The 23,181-nt window shown below is 47.1% G+C and overlaps 1 long non-coding RNA gene across 2 annotated transcripts in view; it reads left to right on the forward strand.

Moving 5' to 3' along the window:
• Positions 1-23,181, forward strand: part of LOC309386721 — a 346,606-nt gene that overhangs the window by 134,088 nt on the left and 189,337 nt on the right. The window contains exon 1 of one of the 2 annotated variants that reach the window (XR_014174477.1): positions 22,743-22,852. The exons of the other annotated variant lie outside the window; for it this stretch is intronic. This is a non-coding gene — a long non-coding RNA (uncharacterized lncRNA). Of the gene's footprint in view, positions 1-22,742; positions 22,853-23,181 lie in introns of those variants that run through there. 2 annotated transcript variants of the gene reach the window in all.

Raw genomic sequence — 23,181 nt, forward strand, 5'->3', positions numbered from 1 at the left:
TATGGCAAGGTTGCACGAGCATGTGATGGAGGCCCAGACTGATTCATAATGCCTTCAAGAGTCACCCCGGGACAATTAGTGTCACCAGAAGTGACAAATCTAATTAAGGCTGATGCTGAATTTCCTTCCCGAGACTGCGTTCCCTGGCCCCTAATTCAAACCAATTCCACTTGGGTTGCGTTCTCTCAGCTTGATCCCGAGCCCGAGGTGACTTTTTAGGAAAGTTGGAGAGCCAAATAGAGTTGGTTGTTTTGTGGGTTATGCGCGTGCGCAAGCAGACATGCATGGAACACACTGTCCTCTGAGAGAGAAAGAGAGACAGAGACAGAGAGAGAGAGAGACAGAGAGAGAGACAGACAGACAGACAGACAGACACACACACACACACGCACACACACACACAGAAAGATACAGAGACAGAGAATGAGAATGAGACTTAGCCTGCCCAGCTGGGCTGGAACATGTCGAACTTAGCTGCTGGCTTGCTCTGCAGTGTGTGCTCCAACCCCTTGGTGCGGGTCAAGGAAATTGCCTCCCTCCTTTTGGAATGGGCCATCTCCAAGCAGAGGATGAGAGAAAACAAATATTCCAATTTTGTAAAAACACCAGCAAGATGTTTTGTTCTTCAGTTAAACAGATATATGAATGAGGAGCCCCTAGTTCAACCCTGGCGTGGGTTGCTTTCAACCCCTTTCTGAAGTGCTAAGGCTGTGTCCCTCCTACCTGCCCTTGATTCACAGATTCCTGAACGCAGTCCATTTGCAGAATTCATTTGATCACTGAACTTAATTAATGAAGTTTGGCTGCCTTATCTGCAAGGCTGCTATGACTGACAGCTACTCTTCAGGGAAACAGAAGTTATTCCAGCAAGTGCTACCTGGGATCTTCTAATTCAGGAGCTGGTGACTTTTTTGAGGAGTGGGTGCCACTGCAAGATGAGGCCAATGCCCGAAAATATTTTAAAAATTAACACTTGCCAAAGTTTTATGGGATACCACCGAAAGCTGCAGGAACACTGAAACATCATGAGATTTCAGCCATAATTAATGTATATATGTAAAGTAAGTTCCATGGGCAGCACTAAGGTTGATCTGCACATCCTTCTTGCTTTAAGACAAGGACATATCCTCACACACTGCCTGCATCTCATTTTTATCCCACTGCTAAAGCAGACAGACTTTAGCTATTCTGAAAGGAAGCTGGGATTTTATCCCATCACAACTACAGGTAATCCTGGAGTGTAATGGACTGTAATGGAGCCTTAGTGTCGTAAGTTGTAACAGTCTTGAAATAATCTGGTTGCACAACGGACCCAATTTTATTATTTATTTATTTGCACCAGTGGTAAAACAAATGCTGCAGTTCTTAACGTGAACACCATGGTCATTTAGCAAACCAATGGTTCATTATGGGCGTGATTTCCCCCCAAAAAACCCAGAAGGTAACTGCCAGTTTCACCCAAACTATTGAAAATTGGGGTCATGTGATCACAGGATGCTACAAATGGCCATAAATGCAGCTGTGATGACAAGGGCCCATAGTTGCAGCCCTATAATTGCCGCAGAACTTTAGATCCAGGTCGTAAGTACCTTTTTTCAGACTTTGAATGGTTGCTAAGTAATTGGTCGTAAATCAAGGACTAGCTGTAGACAATTTAAGGTGCGTGGATTATTTTCCAAATAAGGAAGGCAAAACAAGAGGCAATAGATGGAAACTAGTCAAGGAGAGACGCAATCTGGAATTAAGCAGAAACTTCCTTAATTCCTTAAGGGCCTTCGTGGCACGGTGGTTAGAATGCAGTATTGCAGGTTGACTCTGCCAAATGCCAGCAGTTCGATCCTCACGGGCTCAATTTATTTATTTATTTATTTTATTAAATTTGTTAGCCGCTCCCTCTCCACAAAGGGACTCGGGGCGGCATACAATAAATAAAACACATATTATAAAAATTGCACATTGTACACATTGTACAGAGGAGGTATAAAACACAATACAATATTATAATAACATATAAATATTAAAATAAGTTAAATTAAAACCCCAATAGAGATTATAAGTTTAAAAATTGCCAGGGGGAATAAAATGGAACTATGGTTGAGCCAGGCCTGCTAGTTGAAAAAGGTGGGCCTTGAGTTTTGAACGGAAGGAGCGGAGGTCGGTGGTAATCCTAATATCTGGGGGGAGGTCATTCCAGAGGGCTGGGCCCATCACAGAGAAGGCCCTACTCGTGGGCGCCGCCCTTTGGCACTGCTTAGTGGATGGCACCCGGAGAAGTCCCTCTCTGTGAGAGCGAATTGGTCGTAGGGATGTATGGGGCAGGATGCGATCCCGCATGTAGCTAGGTCCTGTGCCATGGAGCGCTTTGAAGATGGTAATCAATACCTTGAAACGCACCCGATAGACCACAGGAAGCCAGTGCAGCTCACGCAGGAGAGGTGTTATATGGGAGTATCTAGTACTAGGCCGCGTTCTGGACCAGCTGCAGTCTTTGAGTGCATCTCAAGGGAAGCCCCATGTAGAGAGCATTACAGTAGTCTAGGCGGGACGTCACCAGCGCATGAGTGACTGTGTGAAGGGCATCCCGGTCCAATAGGGGGCGCAACTGGCGCACCAGGCGAACCTGGTGGAATGCCCCCCTCGCCACGGCTGCCACATGGTCATCCATGGACAGCCGGGCATCCAGGAGGATGCCCAAATTGCGCGCCCGTTCCATGGGGGCTAGTTGCTCGCCCCCAATGGCCAGTGTTGGAATTAGCTGGTTGAACCGGGGGGCCGGAAGCCACAGCCACTCCGTCTTGGAGGGGTTGAGTTTGAGTCGGTTGTCACCCATCCAGACCCGTACGGCTTCCAAACACCGGGACATCATTTCAATGGCCTCATTGGGGTGGTTCGGGGTGGAGATGTACAGCTGTGTATCATCAGCGTACAGATGATATCCCACCCCAAAACCACGGATGATCTCACCCAGCGGTTTCATATATGTGTTGAACAGGAGAGGGAGAGGACTGACCCCTGTGGCACCCCACAAATGAGAGGCCTCAGGGACGACCTCTGCTCCCCTGCCAACACACGCTGCGTCCGGTCGGAGAGGTAGGAGCAGAACCACCGTAGAACGGTGCCCCTTACCCCCAGCCCCTCCAGCCGGCGCAGGAGGATACCATGGTCGATGGTATCAAAAGCCGCTGAGAGATCTAATAGGACCAGGATAGAGGAACAACCCCTATCCCTGGCCCTCCAGAGGTTGACTCACCCCTCCATCCTTCCGAGGTGGGTAAAATGAAGAGCCAGATTGTTGGGGGCAATAGGCTGACTCTGTAAACAGCTAAGAGAGGGCTGTAAAAGCACTGTGAAGCGATATATAACTGCTATTGCCATTCCTTCCTAACAGTGAGAACAATTAACCAGTGGCAAAGCTTGCCTACAGAGGTTGTGGGTGCTCCATCACCAGAGGTTTTTAAGAAGAGACTGGACAGCCATTTGTCTCAAATGGTATTGAAACGGATTGTTTCCGAACTTCCGGTTGGCCCATTGGGGCCGTTTTTCACCTTCCCCAGGCTTCAGGAAAGCCTCTGGAGGCTGGGGAAGGTGAAAATCGGTCCCAATGGGCCAACTGGAAGTTTAGAAACAATCCGTTTCCAGATTCCGGAGGGACTCCGTGGGGCCGGGGGGCAGGCCATTTCCATCCTCCCCAGGCTTCAGGAAAGGCTCTGGAGGCTGGGGAAGGTGAAAAACAGGCCCAACGGGACGACCAGAAGTTCACTCCTAAACTTGCGGTTGGTTCATTAGGGCCATTTTTCACCCTCCCCAGCCTCCAGAGACTTTTCTGAAGCCTGGGGAGGGAAAAAAATGGCCTCCCACGGGCCTCCAGAAAGCCGAAAATCAGTTGGCTGGCATGCGCTGACTGCTGGCGTGCCTGCAAATATGGCTCCGTGTGCCACCTGTGGCACGTTTGCCATAGGTTCACTATCATGGGTATAGGGTCTCCTGCTTGAGGAGGGGGTTGGAATAGAAGACCTCCAAGAGGGTCCCTTCCAACTCTATTCTGAATTGAGGAAGAGCCTGCTCCAATTGGTTTGCTGTGGGACTTCTCCCCGCCATCCAGTCCTCCGTGGGCATTTTGGCTACAACTATGAAGGAGACTAGATTCCTCAGGTGGGTGTCCTATTCAACTTTGAGTGGGGGGGTGGTGGAATTGGACACGGGAACATCCATCCAATGCAAGACCAGATGCAGCTCTTCCAGGAGACTGATAGTCCCGTAAGCAAACAAAATTTAATCAGAGAAGTCTTTGTCCCTTAAAAGGCTCCACAATCTTTTCCAGATTGAGAGATGGATGTTTTAGAAATGATTCCATGGTTTCCAGCCGCTGAGTCTGGATTAAAGCACTACAGATAAACAAAAACAACAACAACAAGAAGTATTTAAAGTCAACACTTATTGCTCATGCATTCTTTTAGGGAAGGGTAGTGAGTTCTCTGATATATGGGTATCTTTTTCTCTGACAGGATTATTGATCTCAGCAGACTGAGTCTTATGAAATATTTTCAGAGATAACTCCAATCTAGAAGTCACCCGATCTCTCATTCTGATTCTAATCTGTAATTCCAACCTGTAAAGTTCCAGATGAACTCTAAGTCAGAGGCCCCAAAACTTTTTTACACTAGGGACCGGTTTCGTAGAAGACAATTTTTTCACAGACCGGGGGAAAAGGAGGAGCATGCAACCTAGATCCCACACATGTGCAGTTTACAGTAGGTTTGCTTGCCCTCTGCTCACCTTCAGTTGTGTGTCCCGATTCCTAAGAGGCCATGGACTGGAAGTGGCCCATGGTTTGGGGACCCCTGCTCTACATAACAGCATCTATAAAAACACTTCACAGGATCACAGAATACCTCGATGTCATACCCTGTTTCCCTGAAAATAAGACCTCCCTGGATAATAAGCCTAACCGGGCTTTTGAGTGCATGCGCTAAAATAAGCCCTCCCCCGAAAATATTGCAACACTGCAGCAGCCATGAGGTGATCACACTCGCCGCCTCCTGCACCTCAAAAACAATAAGACCTCCCCTAAAATAAGGCCAAGTGCTTAGATGTGAAGTTGTGTAGGAATTCATAGAAGCCAGCTCCCTCAGAAATCACTACAGGTAGTACTCGACTCCCAATAGTTCATTTAGTGACTGTTCAAAGTTACAACAGCACTCAAAAAAGTGACTTATGGCCATTTTTCACACTTACGACCATTGCAGTATGTCCATGGTCACCTGATCAAAATTTGGATACTCGGCAACTGGTTCATCTTTATGACAGTCGCGATGTCCTAGGGTCATTTGATCCCCTTTTGCGACCTTCTGATAAGCAAAGTCAATGGGGAAGCCAGATTCACTTAACAACCATGTTACTAACTTCACAACTGCGATGACTCACTTAAGTGTACCAAGAAAGGTTGCAAAATGGAGCAAAACTCACTTTGCAACATAAATGTTGGGCTCAATTGTGATTGCAAGTCGAGGATTACCTGTGTTCAAGAACAACTGCCACACAAAAAATTTAAAGTGGTTTTCTTTTGACATTTAGGTACTCTGACTTTGGGCCAATCTCCCTCTCGGTCCTAGGGAAAAGGCAATGGTAAACCACTTTGAAAATGGTGACAAGAAAACTGCAAATAGTTGTCCAGGCAATTGCCAGAAATAAAACTTGTCTGAAATGGGATAGGACAGGGGTATCAAACTCACCGCCCATGGTCCGGATGCACCACGCACTGACCACGGCCACCCCCATTTTAGTGAAGGGGAAAAACTTGTGATATGTCAGGCGACAATGTAACGCCATGAGTTTGACACCCCTAGTATAGGGTCTCCTGCCAGGGCAGGGGGCTGGACTAGAAGACCTCCAAGGTCCCTTCCAGCTCTATTCTATTCTATTCTATTCTATTCTATTCTATTCTATTCTATTCTATTCTATTCTATTCTATTCTATTCTATTCTATTCTATTCTATTCTATTCTATTCTATTCTATTCTATTCCACTTCATTCCATTCCATTCTTCTTTTCTATTCCATTCCATTCCTCTCCTCTATTCTATTCTATTCTATTCTATTCTCAGATGAACATGTATAATATTGGCTTGACTGGGAAGCTGATTTAAGCCAGGTCTTGTCAGTTAATGGGCAAAAGGAAATAAATGGAGTTCTAAATTGGTGTTTGTCAGCCTTGGCAACTTTAAGATTGGTGGACTTCAACTCTCATGCTGGCTGGGCAATTTTGGAAGTATTGAGGGACACTGGTCTAAATGGAGACCTGAGTTTAATATAGACCATGTGCAGACTATCTTTGCCTCAGGCTATCTGTAAAGCAACCTGAGGAAGAATGGATGGACAGATAGAAACTTGTAGCATCTCAGTGCTTACTCCAACATTTTCTTTTGAAACTCATTCCCAGTACAGTTTTGAACACTTGATTGCATTAAATTGTGTGACCTGGGACATTTTCGCCTCTGTCCTCCCCTTCCACCAGCCAGTTTTAATATACTTTGCAGTTTGAGGCAAATCTGCTTGGGCTTTGAGATCAAATGCCTCCATCTCCTTCCTCCTGGTAGCTGAATTTATTAAACCATATTTAGGCTGTACTCCTAAGTATTTACCTAGGAGTGGGTCTTACGGAACTCTAAAGGAATGTATCCTATTGTGTTGGGCTTTTTTAAAGATATAAAACAAGACTTCCAAAGCCAAGAATAGAGGCAGAGATTCATGAAAGACAGAGGTCAGCAACCTGGGAGTGTCCCTCACACACAGGGATGGTTGGAGCACATGAGAGTGAAGACAGATTTGTTGCTTTACCCTGTCTGCCTCTTGACATTCAGAGGACTTCGCTCCTGCCAACACCTGCAGTCAACTCCTGGGCTAAGAACCCAGAAGGGCTGCTGGAGCCTGGTGCCAGTATGTCCTTGGGACCTTATCCAGAGGAAGTGGTGTTTCCTTTGGCTGGCCAACCTCATTTCCCCTGGTGACTCGCCTTAGCCACTTTCCTCTCAATGCTGCATTGGCACCTTCAAGCCCTCCAACTTTGTGCCCTCTCCCTTCCTTGGCACAGGAGAGAGTGAAATGCCCATCTTATCATCATCCGGCCATTCCCAGGTTCCTTCTCTTGGAGCCAACCCTCACACCTTCTTGCCTTGCTGCTGACCCAGACATGCACTAAGCAGAGCGGTTGGGTGTGAGCGGAAGGCTTAGGGTTCAGAGACAGGCTAAATTTCTCCAGGCCTGTTGGAGTGGCGTTGGTGGGGCTTGGCTCCTGGACGTGCAGAGCAGCCACCTGTGGGCTGTCCAGCTCTGCTTTTCCTTGAAGCAGCTGGCAGGTTTGTTAAATATTACTCTGCTGTGCACATAACTGCATGCTGATCTCTTCTCCTCTATCGCTGGATCTGAAACTTAAAAACCATCGGAATGCATTTTTCACCGAGCCTGCATTCATGCAAGCGTATGCATGTAAAGACATGAGAGAAAAGCATGCGGCTTCCTTTCTAACCTCACTTTCTAATGTCTAAAGGTAAAGCTAAAGGTGAAGGTTCCCCTCACACATATGTGCTAGTTGTTCCCAACTCTAGGGGGTGGTGTTCATCTCCATTTCAAAGCCGAAGACCCAGCGCTGTCTGAAGACGTCTCCGTGGTCATGTGGCCGGCATGACTAAACACCGAAGGCGCACGGAACTCTGTTACCTTCCCACCAAAGGCAGTTCCTATTTTTCTACTTGTATTTTTACATGCTTTCGAACTGCTAGGTGGGCAGAAGCTGGGACAAGTAACAGGAGCTCACTCCGTTATGCGGCGCTAGGGATTCGAACCGCTGAATTGCCGACCTTTCTGATTGACAAGCTCAGCGTCTTAGTCACTGAGCCACCGCATCCTAATGCCTACTGGATAGTAAACAAGACTGGACTGAATTCAAACTGTCTGAGATATGGGGAACTTAGGGATGGCAGCAGGGGGATCGGGAGTGACTTGATACAGGAGAAGAAAGTGGGAAAGCCACAAAAGTGGAAGGAAGAAGCTGGGAGGGGAGAGAAAATCTGGAAAAGGAAGGCCTGTGGGAATGATGAGGGAGCAGAGAGAAAGAAATGACAAACTTAAAGTTAGAGACACAGGTATCTGCACTGTAATCAGTCAAGATAATATAGTGGGTGGGGGAAATTAAGAAGAGGAAGGAAAAACTGAGGTAAAAATGCATTTTAATTCCGTTTTGACAAAAAAAAACAAAAAAAAAACAGGCCAGCTGCAGATGATCTATTTGTAGACCATAATTGGCAATTTCCAACCGAAAACAAACTGACTGGGATAACCGGTCTGTTGTTTTGAAGGAGATGTGCTTTTATGGCATCTGGGCCTGTTACAATGGTGAAATTCAAACATTTTTACTACCGGTTCTGTGGGCATGGTTTGGCAGGAAGGATACTGCAAAATCTCCATTCCCACCCCACTCTGGGGCCAGCCAGAGGTGGTATTTGCCAGTTCTTCGAACTACTCAAAATTTCCACTACCGATTCTCCAGAACCTACTGGATTTCACCCCTGGCCTGTTAGCCCTGCAAGAAGTAAAACTAGGAGTACTCGCTCTAGCTTTATTGTTGTCTAACATTAATAGAATCTTTCAAGATTAGAAGTATTTCTCCTCTCCTTTTTCCTCTTTGGAAAACGTGGGAAGGTCCCTTCTGAAGAGCTTCCCACACCCTCTTTCCTTCTGTGGACTGAGATACCTTTTATACACCCCGTTGTCTGTTCTGAGGCTGTTTGTCCTCTCTCCAGGGTCACTTCCACATACCATTATGGCAGGGCACGTGCCATGACATCACTGGGCAAGCCTCATCTGTAATGGAATATGTGAATGAATGACCTTGAGGGACGAGGGGGAGAGATGCTGCCTAAGGCATGATCAAACAAGAGAGGGAAGAGCTCACATTCCCCTTGGGAAGGACCCGCCCTAATTGATTCGACAGTTAAAAATGGCGGTGGGAAGTTTGCACTGTCTGACTTGCAAGATTGATATCAGCTCTCCTGGGTAAGCCAGGCAGGAAACATGACTAGATAAGTTAAATCTATTTCATTGCAAGGCTACATTAATAAAATCTTGTAAGTCCACCCAGTTCAGCCCATAGTGACATGATGATACAGGTATGTAATGAAGGGTTTGTTGACTATTACGCCATTGCGGAATGAATGTCTTTGGTGCAGTCAGTGTTTCTCAACCTTGGTGACTTTAAGTCCTGTGGACTTCAACTCCCAACTGGCTGGGGAATTCTGGGAGTTGAAGTCCATAGGACTTAAAGTCGCCAAGGTTGAGAAACACTGCTTTAGGTTAACCTCACAATTTCAACTCCCTGTGAAATAGGTAGTATGTGACTGATTGTTCTCAGGTGCTTTTATGTATGGCCACTCCCAAGAGAGCCATTTTATGATCTCACTTAAAATATGCTTGAAATTTCAAATATACCTCTTGGTTTCCACTGCTCACCCTTTTGGGGAACTCTAATCTAAGGCCTGCTGATCAGGCCTTAGGCATGGCCAGCTTGATGTCATTCATGTCAGAGGCATCTATGGTGGCCCAAGCGCTCTGCCAGTGAAAACGGGCTCCCAGGCTCCATTTTCAGCCGTGACGGCTTCCTGCCACCCTCTGCCAGCAAAAATGCAGCTTGAGGCCTCCCAGACTCCATTTTCGCTGGCAGAAGGCAGCAGGAGGCCGTCACGGCTGAAAATGGAGCCTGGGAGAGCTGCATGTGGCCCTCCTGAGCTCCGTTTTCACTGGCAGAGGCACTGCGGGCCGGTCCTTTGCTGTTTCTAGATTGGTCCCACGGGCTAGATCTAAGCACCCCGTGGGCTGGATCTGGCCCCCAGGCCTTGAGTTTGACACTCCTGATCTAGCATGGGCATTTGTACAACGTTCTATGTTTAAGTTTTAACTTGCTTAGGTGTTTTTTAAAAAAAAAATCTCAAAATCTGTTTACCCTCTCTGCTCCCCTTCAGGCAGGGGTCCAGATGGAATAGGGGAAGCCAATGTGCTAAAGGGACCCACACAAGACTCTGTATCTTTCAAAAGCTCTACCCTGGTTACAGCTGGTAGTTTGATGCACCTTGTTTGGAAAAAAGAGAGAAAGATATATACAGTAGAAGCACATAATTTCAAAAGATGCTACTTGAGTGAATGAGGGTGGATGATGGGGGAAACAAGCATGCAGCCTTTTTCTTGTTAAACTATTTAGCCCTGGGCTAACTACTAAAGCAACAACACCAACACCAACACAGACTAATTAATTCAAAAGCAAAGACAAACAGTCTAATCAGAGGTGGGTTGCTCCAAGTTCAGCCCCTGATCGGGCGAACCGTAGTGGTCGCGGCAGGAGGCTCCGCCCACCTGCATGTGCAGAAGCATGCAAACTGGTACTAAAAAAGATGGAAACCCACCACTGAACCTAATGATGCTTTATGCAACTGCCTTACTGGGCCTTAAGCTCAATTGTGGCTCACAAAACCCTTTGCAATCTCTTCCTGACCTGATATGGCAAGTTTGCTTCAAACATTTATTGCATAGCTATTGCTGGCAATGGCTCAACTTTCCCTCAAATAGAATGCAGAACCCAAGAAGGGAAGGTCTTCAGGCTCCTAAGGGGCTTTGGCAACTTCGAAAAATTTGCAACCAGTTGGAGTAGCAATATTGATCTAGATGCACCATGGGTACAATTTCAGTGCTTCATTTTGCATGACAGAAAGGGATTGGTTCATTTGTGGTTTAGCATGTTATGTGAACCCAGCCAACCTCCCAAAATTCAGGGGGGAAGAGATGTGTGACTTTGGCATACATCTGTATTGCCACCTTATATCACGGATTCTCAGAATTGTTCCCTGCAGATGTTCAATGAAGCCCCCAAAGGTTCACCACCATTCCTGATGTATCCACATTTAGGAATGAAGAACATGATGGACCAATTCTTAGAGGTCATAGCGATTAAAGGCTATTAGCCTCTGAAGGCCCTAAGCTGGGAGACAAGGACCTTCCTTGTAGGACTGTCAGTCACTGTGAGAGTACATTGCTGAACTATATGGGCCAAGGATCCAATCCAATAGGTCTGGCTGATGTTCTTACATTACACTTTTATGTGGTATCATCAGTGTGAAGACTGGGCTCATTCGACACAGTGAATCTGGAATCTGGATGCAAAATTAATCCATTTGCTGCATGTGCCCAACATACCAAATCATACAGAACAAACCAAGGTTAAAAGATTAGCATTTTGCATGCTGACCTGATTAAACATGTTGGGTGAATGCAGCCATGATCACTAATTGGCTGGAATTATTTTCAGCAAGAAGACACCGATAATTTAAAATTAAAACAAAATGATTTTTAAGTACCTATGCAAGGGGCCAGGAAACAGATGTCCCCTCACTGAAAATAATTCTTATCTGCTAAAGCCACTCCTTAAACCCTTCCCCCTCCCAGTTCACATCACACTGACTTTGAATTCCAGGGTTAAGTTTGGGTGAGCCTGTTTGTGAGACTGAGTAGCAAAAATATTAATTATTTATTATCTGGGCTGCATGAATCCAGGGGTCACGAGATGAGCAGGAAAGCAATAGAGAACATTCTTTTTGCCCCCATCTGGTGATAATCCAAGTTGTTGCTGGCCGCTTATGGCAAGCCTACTCGTGATGGAATGATCTGGAGAAACATCCTATCAAGCCTGAGGTGAAAGTGCCTTTCACGGCAAATTGTAAAACTTTAAGATTGAGGATTGTTTGGAGGAAATGTCAGTAAGATAATGAATCCAGCTCAGGGGTGGGATTCTACCAGTTCTGTTACATACTGACAGCCAATATGGTAGGTTCCACCAAGGTCCTCCGATCCGGCGGGAAAATACTAGAAGCCGATTGGCCGAGCCGTTTGACAGCTCCCTATAGAAGGGCTAGCTGTCAAACGGAACGGTGCTGGATTGTACATAGTTGTCTTAATAAAGAGCTGCTGTTTGTCACTAAAGCGTGAGTCTGTCTCCTCCTTCACCTGATCTAACAGGTTCGGACCGGTTCAGGCGAACTGGTAGCTCCGACAATCAGCTGGAAGCAAACCAGTTCGCTTCGCTGCCCCTGCACTGTACTGGCCTATATTCCCTTTTCTGAAGCCCAGCTGATAGGCGCAGCAGAGCGGATTGCCGTACCTCAGCTGTTTTGCACCGGGGCTGCAGTAGAAAATAAGTTTTCAAATGAACTGTGCTCATAAACTGGTTGTTACACCACTGATCCAGCTTGTTGGTTTCAAAACAATCAACATGACTGAACTTAAATATTTCATCTGTGGTCTCGTTTGGGCAGGAAATTTGATGCCAAGTTGCAGGATCAATTTCTCAGAATAAGTGGAGAACCTCAAACATAATTCAGCTTGCTTATCCCATGTTGATACACATGAACTAATATGCCTATTAATAGTCAAAAGGCTTCTTTCTTCACACAACTGTTACCAGAACCTACATTTTTAACATGTTGGTTAAAAACAATAACTATTGCTCCCATCTCTCATTCCTTGGAATCTGCTTGGTTTTGAAGATTTTACATTTATCTATCACCATAAAACTGGAGTTGGATTAACATGACATGCTACAACACACACACACACACACACACACACACACACACCAAGGTTAATAGTAACCAAGGATAGCATATGGGGTGAATGAACTACTAGGTCCAATCTGATTAATAGTTTTGTAGAGTGTATTTGTGGAAGTCATCATATGTTTCTTTTTGGATCGGGAAATGAAGAAAATAAAGAGGAGGATAACCAAACTAAACAAAAATCAAATATGAATTATTGATGTCTATTTGATGGTGTTGAATCTGAGATAAGGCCGCCATTTTGGGGATTCAAACAAGCAAATAACAATAGCACTTAGACTTATATACTGCTTCACAATGCTTTACAGCCTTCTCTAAGCTGTTTAAAGAATCAGCATATTGCCCCCAACAATTTGGGTCCTCATTTTACCCACCTTGGAAGGATGGAAAGCTGAGTCAAACTTGAGCTGCTCAGAATCGAACTTCTGGCTAGGGCAGAATTAAATTTCCATGCATTCTAACCAGAAATCCTCTTCCACTGTTACGTTGTAAAAGGAGCTATGATGCCTATGATTCATATAGCCACAAGGAGTAAGATCCAAAAATCATTGATAGCCAATTTAAAATCCTCTTGCCAAAACTGTGTAAATCAGTGTTTCACAACCTCAGCAACTTTAAGATGTGTGGACTTCAACTCCCAGAATTCTCCAGATGAATTCTGGACTTGAAGTCCAAACATCTTAAAGTTGCTGAGGTTGAGAAACACTGGTGTAAACTCAGGGACATCATCATCTCTGATAGCAGTTATTTACTCTATATATTTATTAATTTAGCATATAGTAATGTTACATTAGCCAGGAAACTACAGTGATATTACAAAGTAGTTGTTTGGCTGCCAATGATTGCCAGCCTGTTCTGCTCACAATCAGTGTGCACCACAGGGGGCACACTATCTCCACACTCATAAGACTTGATGGCGTTCTGCAATTTCATCAGTTGCTTTTTCCATCACCAATGTTATCTTGGATTTGGACAAGTCCAGCATTGGTTGAATTTGTATTGCTGCTTGAAATGCCCCACCCCCCACCAAAGTGGCATCTATTTATCAACTTGCATGTAGCATGCTAGGTTGGCAGAAGCTGAGGTAAGTGACAGGAGCTCACTCCATCACATGGTGCTAGGACTTGAACCACCAAAGTACAGACCTTCTCCGAAGTCTTTAAGCCACTGAGCCACTGCGCCTCTCCTCTGACGGCAGTCAATTCAGTCGTTTGACTATGTGTTGTATAAAAAAGGCCTACCATTTATAGGCCCTGAATCAATCCATAAACTTTCTCTGCCCGCATTTCCTACACCATGCATGATTGTCTGCAGCCTCCCGCCTTACTTCTTCTTGCTCCATGAAAGGGTGCCAATGGGTGTAGTTTCTCCATGTAAGAGTGCTGTTGTTTTAGTTCCGTAACATTTTTGATTGGCCATTCCTTCCTCCACATCTTTTTGCAATGCAGAGGGACACGGGGATTTAGTACATCTTGCTTTGTGTGCAGGTACACTGAAATTGTTCTGGGACAGTGGTAGGCAACCCATGGCTCTGGAGCCGCATGTGGCTCTTTCATCCCTCTGCTGCGGCTCCCTGTCACCGATTGGCTCCACAATTGATAGGGCTTTCGGTTAGGACAGGTAGAGGAAAAAAGGGTGCCACACTAGGAGGAGACTCTATGGTGGGGGAACCAGACTTCCGGTCGGCTCCAAAGCTGAACGGGGGGCTTCCGGTTAGGACCTTTGTGGCTCTTTGAGTGTTTAAGGTTGCCGACCCCTGTTCTGGGAGAAGACCCCCATTCTTTCTTCCCAGAAGAACAGAAGTTGTTTCTGCTCAAAGTCTACCACACTGCTGTTGTTGCTGAGGCTGTTGTTTAAAAGCATCCCCCGCGCTAAGAGCAATGTACTTTTCATCTTGCCTTTCTTTTAACATCAAATGGCTTTGAATCGATCCCAGGCAAACCTTATGGCATGCTTCCCCATCATTGGCCCGGTGGTAGACAATAACTCTTGGCACCCAGTTTTCACGCAATGGCTTTGATGTGTTCATTGAAATTCATTTTGGGGGGGCCCAAAATCACGCAGGAGAGATTTACACTCAGGCAAAACATTTGAGGAATTTCAAGGGAAGCCAAACAAAAAAAGAGGAGGGGGCGCTTGCAATTTCTCAAGCAAGGGTCCATATATCCTCAGCATCCCTTTTGCAGGCTCAGACCTGCTGGGTCTTGCCAAGAATCAAGGCACGGCTGAAGCCAAGGGGCGGAGTCAGGCAGAAGGGGTGGGGTCCTTGTTTGTGCTGTTTTCCTTTTTGGTCTCCATCTCTTTTGTTCCAATGTTGGCTTTTTTATTTTATTTTTTTGCCTCTGTCAGCCTTCCAAGTCCTCTTGTTCTATCTCTTCTCCCCCCCCCCCCACTCCTCTTCCCGTCCCACCCCCTGGTGTCGCAGAGCAAGCTGTTTGCTCCTGTTGGCAAGACTTGCTTGTCTTATGGTGTTGACCTTGGCCAGTTCTTGCTGCGGCTGGAGTGGGATTATACCATAAATTCCTGTCTTCTAGGAATCTAGCCTGGGAAAGCAAGGAGAATATTTGATTAAAATGCTTGACATCTTACCACATAACCGAGCCATTTGGCATGCAGACCTGAGCCTTGGGATGGGGTCTATGTACAAGCCAAGGTGGATAGGGGAGCAGCCGGGTGGGAGTGGTGTTGAGGAAAGTATTGTTGACCCATGCACAACTGGGCACTGGTGGAATCGGAGTGCTTAAGAGGCCTGGAGTTCAAAGATGGGAAAGCAGAACATAGCAAATGTTTGCATGCTGAGGCAATCCATGTCTGCTTGTGGCTAGAAGCAACCTTCTAACCCCAAAACTATCAAGAAAGGTCTCTGACTGCCAGGACCTTGCAGTCAGACATTCAAGCTGGGGCAGTGGAAGAAATGAAAGGGAGGCAAAGGGCCATGGGAACCGATTAGACTGAGCTATTCTGGACCCAAATCCTCTATCTACTGTCTTGGGAGCAAACTCTCTTCAACTGACTAGCACATCTTTCTTGCTTGCTTGACATTATTCCCCTTTTCTCCCAAAAAAATTTCACTGGGTTGGGTTCGCACGACATGCTTCGATGAAATGAAAACAGGGTTAGATGCAAATTCCTGGTCATCGTGCCGGGGAAACCCAGCCCTTGTCTTAATCAAACCATTACACCAACCATACCATTATCTATTTTTTTCCTTGGGCTTAACATGTGATCGATTATGGGTTGCTAATCCAGGCTGAGGATTTAAGAAACTGTGTCAGCCCAGCTACTGTGTTAAGAGAGGCTTTCTTCTTGGAATGTGGAAAGAACAGCCGTTGCGGTGGTTTCGGCAGAGGGCTTGAACCCAGCTGTGACGCAGATGTTTCAGCTTTCATTCCACCTGTAGCTCAGCCGCCAACCCCCACAGCAAAGAAGGCTGAACTCAAAAAAAAAAAGGAAAAGGGCTTAAACGCTGGGATGAAGTTCAGCTCATTGAAATGGGCTGTGCTGGAGAGAAGTGTGAACATGTGGAATGAACATGAGTTTTGACTGGGAGGGAAATTTCACTGCTGTTATTTGCTCATCAAGAACGGTGATTGACTGGCATGCCATCAGTAGACTGGACTATACATGTAATCTAGCAAAGTTTGTCGTTGGGGAGATATTTTACATGCTGGAAGATAACATGACATGCATTTAAACAGTCATACCCAGGCAATGCAGGGCCATGAGCATGCATTTCTCTTATTCTGAGAAACTGTTTTAGTCCAATTGGAAATTGATCAAGAAGATGAATAGAATAGAATGAATAACAGAGTTGGAAGGGACCTTGGAGGTCTTCTAGTCCAACCCCCTGCCTAGGCAGGAAACCCTATACCATTTTAGGCAAATGGCTATCCAACATCTTCTTAAAGACTTCCAGTGTTGGGGCATTCACAACTTCTGGAGGCAAGCTGTTCCACTGATTAATTGTTCTAACTGTCAGGAAATTTCTCCTTAGTTCTAAGTTGCTTCTCTCCTTGTTTAGTTTCCACCCATTGCTTCTTGTTCTACCCTCAGGTGCCTTGGAGAATAGCTTGACTTCCTTTTCTTTGTGGCAGCCCCTGAGATATTGGAACACTGCTATCATTAAACTAGACATACCCAGTTCCTGCAGCCGTTCTTCATATGTTTTAGTCTCCAGTCCCCTAACCATCTTTGTTGCTTTTCTCTGCACTCTTTCTAGAGTCTCAACATCTTTTTTACATCGTGGATCATTGAATTTCATTTTGTTAGATAGCACCCAATGTTCAAGTCTGTCAAGATTCTTCTGTATTTTAAGCCTGTCTTCTGGAGTGTTGGCTATTCCTGCCAGCTTGGTGTCATCTGCAAATTTGAGGAGATCCCCATCTATCCCCTCGTCCAAGTCATTGATGAAGATGTTGAAGAGTACTCAGCCTAAAACAAATGAGGAGGAAAGCATATTGGATATGTTTGCTGCCTTGAGTTATTGGTAAACATAATAAAGGTTGGATGCGAACAAATAAATAAATACAAATTATGAATCACATCTGAGCTGCATCAAGGTCACTTTGGACTTTGGGAGAGGTGAGGGGAATGTGATAGCAAGAAAGTTGGAGCACCTGTAGAGTCCGAAGTGACCTGTGGCGCTTGGAGTCTCCATCGGTTGGCATGAAAGACAAGGAAAAGGGGGAACAAATTTGTGGCAACATAAGAAAAGGTACCATGGGCCACCAAGGAAACTTTCGCATTCAGAATTCCACCATCTCAACACTTCCCTTGCCCAACAAGCACTCTTGGAATGCTCTGTGATTATTCTTTCCCAGTCATTCCAAGGACTTTAAGTGAATCAATCAGCCTCCTTCTCTCCCTTCCCCCGCCCCAAGTAAGGGAATATAAAACTTTCAAAGCACACCTTCTCTAATCTTTTCTTGCCAATGAGAAACAAACCTCAAATAAGCGACTGCTTTCTCAGCCTCTCCAAAGGCAGAGTGAGGGCACCAGGGCATTCCCACTGTTTATCTGGCTTACGAGGGAGCGCCTGGGAGTCAGAAGGCGAGTCTTGCTGAGAGTTCCCAGCTAAGGGGAAATTGCTTCCTCCTAAGCCTTGCAGAATTCAACAGCAAAAATAGCAAAATGGAAGTTTTTCAACTTAAGCAGGGGTGGGCTGCTACAGGTTCGCCTGGGTTTGGGAGAACCCATAGCTAACATTATGGCCGGTTCGAAGAGCCTCCAAATCCCACCCCTAGCTGGCTCCCCACTCCCTGCCCCTCCCAGGAGTCTCCAGGCAGCCCGTTTTGGATGAGAGGCAAGTGCAAGGCCCATGCGGAGGCTTGGGGACGGGGGGAAACGGGCCTCCTGGAACTTCTGGAAGGACAGAAACGGGCCCATTTCTGGCCTCTGAAGGGCATCCGGAACCCAGGGGAGGCAGTTTTTGCCCTCCAGAGGCTCAAGAAAAGTCTCCAGAGCCTGGGGAAGGTGAAAACGCTTCTCCCCACAATGGTACAGGAGGCATACTAGGCCTTGCCTGTCAGGGTGTGAATTCAGCCCTGTATTTAACGAGGGATGAACCGTGGCTTCTCCTTGAAGTATACTTGATATTTAAGCAAAATAAACCCGAGATATATTCTAAGAAACACATTTTATTGTAAAAAAAGTAAAAACAAAACTTACTAGCTAAATGATTACATTTTGGCAGAGTTCCTACCTCCCTTCTTGGCAGACGAACAAAAGACAAAGAAGACGAAATAATAATAATGAAGGAATGTGGAAGAATGTGTGTACATGCACAGTAAGTTTAGTGATAAGAGTCAGATCAGTCTACCGTATGTCTTAGAGTTGAAGCACAGCTGGCAAACAAAAAAATGCAGTGACATTGCCCACCATGGCCACGCCCACCCAGCAACTGGGCAGAGAACCCGTTGCTGGAATTTTTGAAGCCCACCTCTAAAATTAAAATGTTGGACGGTCAAGTTGAAGGAAAATCTCACGTGCCTAAAGATGACCCCACTATCGGAACCCTAGGGATACAATAGTGTTCTGGGCGTAGCACCCAAACCTTGTAAGGCCATGAAATGGAAATCAGCCCAATGCAACTGACTGTAGGGACACGTAACTTCCAGGAGTTTAAACATAGAATGGAATTGGGGAAATTACCCTTTCAAAAATAAATGGAGTTCGCAAGCACAGGAAGGAAACCTACTCCACCTCTGCCTTATCTCCCCATACTCTGCTACCTAAAGCAATTTCTTCCCAGTTTGGTGCTGATACCAGGCGTGAAGCTGATTGCAAAGAAACAGCTCCATGTAGAAGTGCACAAAAAACCAAAGTCGCTTCAGGGACAGATTTTTCCATTGAAACATAGAACGGGAAGGAAAACCTCTATGAATTTTCTCCTGTTCTTTCAAAAGAATGTAAGGAGTGTCCTGCTGGATCAAATTAAAGGGTTATCTATTTCTAGTCTTTTGTTTTTATAACGGCCTCGGAGAAGTCACGAAAACACGCTACCTTTGATTTTGAAAGTACTATAGATTTGCCATGACTTGCCTATACTGATCCTCTCCTCCATCACTTACTGGGGTTGTGAAGGCATAATAATCTCTGGCTTTCACAATACCAGTAGATGGCACCCACTTCCCTCCCCTCATTTGGAAATAAAAGTAAAAATGGCTGAAGTGTCTGAACAAATTCCATAAGTTCACTTTATTGTTCCATAAGAACACATGAGATACCAATCAGCTCTGTTAATAAAACCCGATTTCCTATTTTTTGAAATGAAAAAAGACAGGGCATGCGATTTCATCCAAAATCACACCATCTGCTCGAAAAGATTAATGAGTCCTAGTTTATGCCATATTTTGAATTGTTTTAAAACATGTGTTCCAATTTGTCCAATTGCCATGAAGTGTTCATCCTTCAAACTTCGTTGATGTTTTAACTTTCTGCAAAAATCTACCTTATAATGAAACGTAGCAGGACTTTTTCCCAGATCCATTTCTACACAGCATGTAGAATGCCAATGCCTAGGGTCAACTAGGCAGGCATTCAGTGGCAGGAGTTGGGAAGGTTTTGAAGGCATAAAAAGAATGGGGTTTTCAGGTGGTTTCATTTTTTAACAGAAGGTTGTTTTTAAACACAGGGTTAAGCCTATTTAACCCCTCCTGGGGAGGAAAGCTATGGCAAATCTAGAAAGCATACTAAAAAGCAGAGACATCACCCTGACAACAAAAGTGTGTATAGTCAAGGCTATGGATTTCCCAGTTGCAATGTATGGCTGTGAAAGTTGGACCATAAGAAAGGCTGAGCACCAAAGAATTGAGGTCTTTGAACTATGGTGCTGGAGAAGACTCCTGCGAGTCCCTTGGATTGCAGTCCTAGAGGAGATCAATCCTGTCTGCTCTTTAGAAGGCCAGATCCTGCAGATGAAACTCAAATACTTTGGCCATCTAATGAGAAGGAAGGAGTCACTGGAGAAGAGCCTAATGCTGGGAAAGATTGAGGGCAGAAGAAGAAGGGGACGACAGAGAAGGAGATGGCTGAATAGAGTTACCGAAGCAGTAGGTGTGAGTTTGAATGTACTCTAGAGGATGGAAGAGGACAGGAAAGCCTGGAGGAACATTGTCCATGGGGGTCGCGATGGGTCAGACATGACTTCGCAACTAACAACAACAAGAAGCCCATGTTAGAATTTCTTGGTGTTTTTTTCCTTAAAATGAAAGAAAACTGCAGTACACTTATATCAGCAATAACGTAATTCAGGAGCAACTTCACTTACACCAGTGATGGCGAACCTTTTTTGGCTCGCGTGCCACAAGTGGGGGGAGCACAGGGGGGTCGAGTGCGGGAGTGCCGCACCAATAATGCAACGCGTGATCCCCCCAATGCGCATGCGCGCACAACGCGTGACCCCCCATTTTTACTTTTTTTTGCCCTCCCCAGGCTCCAGGGGCTTTATAGGAGCCTGGGGAGGGCGAAAAGAGCCTCCCCCGACCCCCCGGACGCCCTCCGGAGGCTTCAGGGACTGTCCGGAGGCTTCCCTGAAGCCTTCGGAGCGCTTAAAACCACCCTCCGAGCAAACCGGAAGTGACTTCTGGGCAGTGACGTGCAGTCAGGGGAGGCAGGGGAGGCGGAGCCTCACCACTCTCGTCATGAAAATAAAAAAGAATTACTCCAGGAAGCCGTGAAAGTGGCTGGGAGAGGCGCGCGGCTTGGTTTAGCCTCCCTGGACATCTCAGCAGCAGCCCCAAGTGTGCCGATCTCGCCATTTTTTACATCGGGCGAGCCCAGGATCCTTGCAAGGGGAATGGGACCACGTGTGCAGGAGGCTCCTCAGCTCCAGCCTCAATCAGCGCAGCCGCGGTCCCCTTCATCTTGCCTCAGGAAGGAGGGGAATGGGACCACGTGTGCAGGGGAAGGGGATCGCGGCTCTGCTAATCTGAGGCTGTGTGCTGAGGAGCCTCCTGCACACGTGGTCCCATTTCCCTTGCAAGGATCACAGGCTCGCCCAATGCAAAAAATGCCTAGGTACCATGTTTCCCCGAAAATACAACCTGTCCTGCGCTCACTGACCTAGCGTTATCCTGAAAGCACCAAGTTACAGGAGCCGGGGGTGGGGGGAGCGCTCACGTTGCTTGCCGCCTTCAATATACCGCTAGGTTGGGGAGTGGCGTTCTGTCCGGCCAGAGGGGAGAGTTGCCGGGCGGCTGCTCTCTTGTGAACTGGCTCCCGAAGAGCCGGGCACAGCCTCAGGGGCGAAGTAGCCATGAGGTAACTATGCTCACGAGCAGCCGCCCGGAAAATCCCCTCTCTAGCCGGGAAAAGCGCCATTCACTGACCTGAGCAGCCGCCCGGCAAATCCCCTCTCCAGCCGGGAAAAGCGCCATTCACCAAGCCCTTGCGCAGCTCTCCCAGGCAACCGCCGCTGGCTGCTGCTGCCCGCCGCCGCCCGCCGCCCCGCCGCTCCGCTCCGTGCATAACTTCCAAACTCCAAAACTTCCAGCATCGCCCGCTCTAGGAGTGCTCTCTATGGTGGGCCGGCTGCTGGAAGACTGTCCGGAAAATTCTCTGTCCAGCAGCCGGCCCACCATAGAGAGCACTCCTAGAGCGGCCGATGCTGGAAGTTTTGGAGTTTGGAAGTTATGCACGGAGCGGAGCGGGGCGGCGGCGGGCAGCAGCAGCCAGTAGCGGTCGCCTGGGACAGCTGCGCAAGGGCTTGGTGAATGGCGCTTTTCCCGGCTGGAGAGGGGATTTGCGGGGCGGCTGCTGAGGTCAGTGAATGGCGCTTTTCCCGGCTGGAGAGGGGATTTGCGGGGCGGCTGCTGAGGTCAGTGAATGGCGCTTTTCCCGGCTGGAGAGGGGATTTGCGGGGCGGCTGCTGAGGTCAGTGAATGGCGCTTTTCCCGGCTGGAGAGGGGATTTGCAGGGCGGCTGCTGAGGTCAGTGAATGGCGCTTTTCCCGGCTGGGGAGTTTCCCGGCAACTCTCCCCTCTGGCCGGACAGAACGCCACTCCCCAACCTAGCGGTATACCGAAGGCGGCAAGCAACGTGAGCGCTCCCCCCACCCCCGGCTCCTGTAACTTGGCGCTTTCGGGATAACGCTAGGTCAGTGAGCGCAGGACAGGTTGTATTTTCGGGGAAACACGGTACCCAGGCATTTTTTGCATTGGGCGAGCCCGGGATCCTTGCAAGGGGAATGGGACCACGTGTGCAGGCGGCTCCTCAGTGCACAGCCTCAGATTAGCAGAGCCGCAATCCCCTTCCCCTGCACACGTGGTCCCATTCCCCTCCTTCCTGAGGCAAGATAAAGGGGACCGCGGCTGCGCTGATTGAGGCTGGAGCTGAAGAAATTTCTCCGTTTGGGCTGCGCCCCTGCGATCGGAGCAACCACGTGGTTTGATGACGTCACCAGCCTCACCAGTCATAAACGTCACCGCACGTCACTGCTTCCGGGTTGCTCAGAGGGTCATTTTAAGAGTTCCGAAGGCATCAGGGACGGTCCCTGAAGCCTCTGGGGGGGGCGGGGGAGGCTCTTTTCGCCCTCCCCAGGCTCCTATAAAGCCTCTGGAGCCTGGGGAAGGCGAAAAATAGCTTTTAAAAAGGTGAACTCAGCTGGCCAGCGCGCGCATGCGCGCTGGCCAGCTGACAGTGCAGCGCCTCGCGTGCCCTGACAAGTGGCTCCGCGTGCCACTTGTGGCACGCGTGCCATAGGTTTGCCATCAGGGACTTACACTAAGCAAGCAAATAAGGTTTACCTAAGGCAGCGGTTCTCAACCTATGGGTCGGGACCCCTTTGGGGGTCAAACAACCCTTTCACAGGGGTTGCCTAGGACCATCAGAAAACATATATTTTTGAAAAAATATGGAAAACATAAAATAATTTTATGGTTGGGGGTCACCACAACATGAGGAACTGTATTAAAGGATTGCGGCATTAGGAAGGTTGAGACCCACTGACCTAAGGTTTTCATTTAGGCAAAGAAAACTAAATGTACAGGTACAGATTAGATGAAACATAGCTCAATAGCAATAACTGCGAG

The sequence above is a fragment of the Natrix helvetica genome (assembly GCF_964273705.1).
Source record: "Natrix helvetica genome assembly, chromosome: 2".
Taxonomy (NCBI): Eukaryota; Metazoa; Chordata; class Lepidosauria; order Squamata; family Natricidae; genus Natrix; species Natrix helvetica.